Here is a 5,501-nt window from a genome sequence, read left to right as displayed (position 1 = left end):
CATATAGTAATAACATTCGTTGGGTGTCGGGCAGATGGGAGGGGCGAGGAGGGGATGGGTACATACACCTAATGGGTGCAGTGTGCACCGTCTAGGGGATGAACACACTTGAAGCACTGACAAGGGAGGGGCAAGGGCAATATACGTAACCTAAACATTTGTACCCCCGTTATATGCTGAAATAAAAAATAAAAAATATATAAAAATATGAAAAACAAAAAAAATTATGTTACTTTTAAATTTCAAAAGTTCTACATCATTATTGTAAAAAAAAATTCAAACAGTACATAAAGAATAAAAAGTGTTCTCCTCTCGGTCCTTTCCCACCCTCCCCCCCTCTTTTTTTTTTTTTTTTTTTTCTTTTTTTTTTTTTTTGAGACAGAGTCTCACTCTGTTGCCCAGGCTAGAGTGAGTGCCGTGGCGTCAGCCTAGCTCACAGCAACCTCAAACTCCTGGGCTCAAGCGATCCTCCTGTCTCAGCCTCCCGAGTAGCTGGGACTACAGGCATGCGCCACCATGCCCGGCTAATTTTTTTTCTATATATATTTTTAGCTGTCCATATAATTTCTTTCTATTTTTAGTAGAGGTGGGGTCTCGCTCTTGCTCAGGCTGGTCTCGAACTCCTGAGCTCAAACGATCCGCCCACCTCGGCCTCCCAGAGTGCTAGGATTACAGGCGTGAGCCACCGCGCCCGGCCTCCCCCCCTCTTATTAGGTTATTTCTGTATAGTTCCAGCTACTTTTCCTGCCTATACAAACACCAATATCTATAAAGCCATTTTTTAATTTTTAAAAAACACAAATGAAATCATGTTATGCATTGACACTGTCCTGCCATTTGCTTTTTTCACTTATTGCATTTCATAGAAACTCAAGGAGGACTACTTTTTTCTTTTTTGCTACTATAAATAATGCCATAATCAGCAGCCTTGTTCACATCTCCCTCCTAAACTCCAGACTTGTACAGCCATCGTGTACTTGACATCTCATCTTGGATGTCTGAAGGGACCTCAAACTTAATGTGTCCAAAACAGAGAGCTGGCGCCTCCTCAGCTTCCCTGTTTCAGTTCATGGGCGCTTTGTCCTTCAAGTTGCCCAGGCCTCAGATTTGGAGCCCTCCTTGACTCCTCTCCTCTCACACCCCCCACCAGTAAGCCCTGTTGGCTCTACCTTTAGAGTGGTCCCGGAGTCCCCCCACTCTTCACGACCTCCATCCTTAGCACTGAAGTCTGAGCCCCCATCCACTCCCGCCTCAATTATTTATCGCAAGAGTCTCCTCACTGGGCTCTCTGCTTCAGCCCTGTCCCTCCATGGTAACTTCTTCCAGCAACCATAGGAATCTTCCTAAATCATGAGTCAGATCATGTCCCTCCTCAGCCTGAAGCCTTCCAAATGCTCCCCATTTCTCCCAGAGTAAAAACAGAAGCCCTACAAGGCTGAAAGCTTCTGAATGGATGAACCAAAGGGACTGTGAATCGATCTTAACATCAAATAAAATAAAATAGATAAATAAAAATTAAAAAAATAAAAGTGGAAGCCCTTATAGGGCCCCACAGGACCTGGTCCTTGCTGCCTCCCAGTCTTCTCCCATTACCACTCCCCCTCGCTCTCTGAGGCCCAGCTACTCTGGCCTCCTTGCTGGTCCTCCAGCTTAGTGGGCTCGCTCCTGCCTCAGGGCCTTGGAACTGCCTGTTCCCTGTGCCTGTGCCTGGAATCCTTTGCCCTAGATATCTCTAAATGGCTCACTCCCCAGTCTTTGCTCACATGTCACGTTTCCCCATAAAATCCAGTTTGATTACTCTACTTAAAGTTTAACTCTGTCCCATTCCTGAACACTCTTACTCTACTTTTTTCAATTTCCTTACCATCTTCTAATATACTACTCAATTCACTTTTTATGTTCATGATAGTGTCTCTTTTCTTTCCCTTAGTATTTAAGCTCCAGGAGGGCAGGATTTTTGGTGTGTTTTGTTCACTGATGATTCCCAAGCCTCTAGTGCCCGGTACATAGTAGCTGCTCAATGGATACTTGTTGTGTATAAGTGAAATAGCAGAACAGTTTTCAAATGGAGGTTTCAGTGCCTTCTTCAGTTCACTCCTTAGGCGTGCCTCCTCCCTCGGGTGGGTTGGCCTGCACCTCCTCCCTCAGCTAAGGGTCTGAGGACAAGTCTCCTGACTGTTCCTCTGCACCAAGCACCACACTCTGCCTACAGGGTGGAGGTGAGCATTGGGACTTAGTCTACAGGGAAATAAACATCACAGTTACATTCACAAATGAATATACAATAAAATCCCACAAAGATAGTTATGGAAAAGTAACCCCAAATACTCCTATACTGTCCTGGGACTACTGACAGGCCCAGCAACCTTGTGGTCCATCATGGCATCCTAGATCCCTGCACAGTCAGGACCTGAGGACCTGACCCTGCGTGACCAGAGGACCCCAGCTTCGCCATAGCTGCTCCCTTGATGGGGGAGCCTTCACCTTTCCCCTGATGTGTCTGGACTTGGGTCCAGGACTCTTTGGAGGAAACCCAGATGCAGTTTTCTGGCCCTTGGACGCAGCAGGAGCATGCCCTTAGACCAAGAGCCTCGGGCTGGGCTCTGTGGCCACCAGGATCTATAGAGGAGGCCAGGCAGGGGATGGCTGTGGGAAGATGAGATTCCAGCTCGTGTTCTAGAAGATACTTATTTGTTCCCTGTACTTGACATCCATTATTTTAGCCAATTCTAAGGATGATTATAGCTCGCAATTATAGGGCTCAGAGAAGCAAAGTGAGTTGTTCAAAATCTCATAGGAAAGTGCAGAGTCAAGATTTAAGCAGCACCTTCACCCCGATGCCTTGCTTGGAACAGGGGCCCTAAAGACAGGGAGGGGGCAAAATAAACCTGATCCTCACTTACCCAGGCTTGCATAGGTTTGAGTTTCATGGGGGAGGGTTTAGGCAGGGCCAGCCCCAAGACACACCTGGAGCCTGAGCATCCTGAAAGTTGGCATTCTTGGGTTGATAGCCCCCCTTCCCCAGGCGTCCAGAGAGGGTGGTGGTGGAGGGGCCACGGAAAGTGACTTGAGGCAGGTATGGCGCTAACACTATGCCTCTCTCCCCTGTCTCCAGTCATCCCAGAAGCCCCACCCCTCACACCCACCCTCACCCTGACACTGAAGACGAGGGATGGCAGTGTTGGGCTGGCGAGATGCCTGAAACTCCACCATCATAAAACTAGTCTTTGGGCATGTGTGGGACCTTTGTACACCCAAACTAAGCCTGCCGCAGAGCCCTGTGAGTCACAGGATCTCAGGGCATCTTGCAGAGGCATCTGAGAACTAGTCTGTGAGGAGGGTGATTTAGGCACCTGGCCAGGGCTAGGCCCACAGAGGGCCCTGGAGTTGAGGGCAGGCAGAATAGGATTCAGCAACTTTGTGGTTGGGTACAAAGCCTCTTGCTGTGCCTCCTTCGGCCCCTCCATATACAGATGTGCAGTTCTTCCGCACAGGCGTCCACCCAGCAGAAAGAAGCAGAGTACCTCCTGGGAGAGAGGAGGGGCAGGCAGCCGGGGGAGGAGAGGAGAGGATTGGAGTGAGGGCTGACCCACAGGGCAGAGCAGCAGCCGCCAGGTTTCTGAGCAGGGAGGGGGCCCAGCCCTTGCTTCTGGCAGAACCTAGTGGTATGTGCCAGCTCTGAGTCAGCTGTGTCCTGCCCAAGAATGTCGGGCCAGGGAGGAGGCTGCAGCTCCTGTGTCTGTGGCAGAGGCCAGAGGAGGGCTTGTGTGAGGTGGGTTTAGGCTGTGCAAAGGAAGATCTGGCTACAGCCCCTACCATGACACCTGGGGCAGAGGGAGAGGCCAAGATCCCAGATAATGCCCTGGTTTGGGGCCTGGGGCTCAGAGCTGGGAGATGACGTGAATAAATAGAAGTGATGATTGAGATGAAGCTATCTCAACTACTGGTGTCAGAATTTCATTGTGGCTCTGCCCAGGAAGAGGAGCTGGGCTTGAGGAGGTCTGGGTTGCCAAGAAGGGGGGCTTGCAGGTACCAGGGGGTCAGAGGTACAGGTGGTAGGCTGGAAGGCCTGAGGAGGCTCCCAGGAGGCAGAGAGGGGAACCCCTCATGCTCCCCACCCCCAGGCTGGGGGTCGAAAGTGAGGCCTGCCAGTATGGACTTGCCTGTTCCTCAACAAACACAGAGTATGACCCTGAGTGGAAGGGAAACCAAGGAGGGCTCTGACAGGCCTGCCTGGTCAGGGGATGCTCCTCCTGAGGACAGGACTGGAGCTGAGTGCCAGGTAAAGGGGGGGGGGGTCCTCTCTGTGTAGAGGGGGTCATGCAGAATCGAGATCTCCAAAGCCCCAAAGTCCTGACCCACTCTTAGAACATAAAGACTGCTCTCCAACTGTTTCACATTCTTCACTCAAGGCCACCTAGGCCTGGTGGTGCCCAGAAGAGGAGGGGTTTGGGCGAGCCAGGTCTCCTCCTCCATGAGGGGTCCAAATATCTGCTGCCAGACTCTCCCATTGGCTTTATCAGCCCAGGAGGCCTGGGGGGCTTTACTGGGGGCCTAGCACCCCCTATCCTGAGAAGCCCTCAGGGAGCTCCCCGACACCCAAAACCCACTTCTCCCAAGGAGTGATGGGCAGCAGGATCTGCAGACCTTCCCTGGTGGAGTTGGGGGGGGGCGGGGGGAGGTCCTCTGGACACCCTATAAAGAGGGTTTCTGGGTCCCAAGAGTTGGGGCGTCCACATAGGGTCCCCTTGCCCAGACAGGCCCTTGGGAGGCCACCTGAAGAAGGAATCCTGGGGTCTTCCTCCTCGGCTGCACAGATCCTCCAGGGTTTGGGGTGTGAGGGGCTCAAAGGTGAGCTCCCTGCACCTGCCTGCTGCTTTGGTCCTAACCCCCCACCAAAGGCACTCCTAGGGTTAGAAACCTCCCAGGGAGAGGGGAGAGGACCCTCCTCCCGGCAAAGTCTAGATATTGCTCTCTGAAGACTTTCTAATACATGTCCGTGCACCCATTTCGCAGAAGGGAAAGCAGACAGACACACCCGGGACCCGGGGAGCTGCGGCTGGACACTTGGACGCCGCGTTCCCCTAAGGCAGCAACCTCGCTGGGTGTATAACCCTACAGGATTCCTTCTCCAGAATGACGCTGGATTCTTTCCAGCATTGCCCCGACCCGGTCTAGGCGCCCACAAGCAGGGCGTAGGACCTGGCCGCCCGCGGTAATGACAGGGCCCGGGGCCCGTGGGTGGCAGCGGTGGAGGAAGCTGGAGGGATCCGGCTATTTCTGGCCAGGGCGCACCCACTGGCCCAGGCCAGGGTTGGCTGGTCTTCCTGGCCCCCAGCTCTGCCCTCCCTCCTCAGTCCCCAGGAGGGGGCGGGGAGAGACGCGGGTTGGCGGGCCCAGGGGGCGGGGGAGCGGGCCCAGGGGGGCGGGGCGGTGTCCCGAGCCCACCCCCGGCCTCCTCCCACCGCAGTCCATTCGGGTATCTCCACCGCACTGCGCTC

Source organism: Eulemur rufifrons, chromosome 7 (genome assembly GCF_041146395.1).
Source record: "Eulemur rufifrons isolate Redbay chromosome 7, OSU_ERuf_1, whole genome shotgun sequence".
NCBI lineage: Eukaryota > Metazoa > Chordata > Mammalia > Primates > Lemuridae > Eulemur > Eulemur rufifrons.
The sequence above is the reverse complement of the archived record's forward strand: the minus strand, read 5'-3'. Positions refer to the sequence as shown.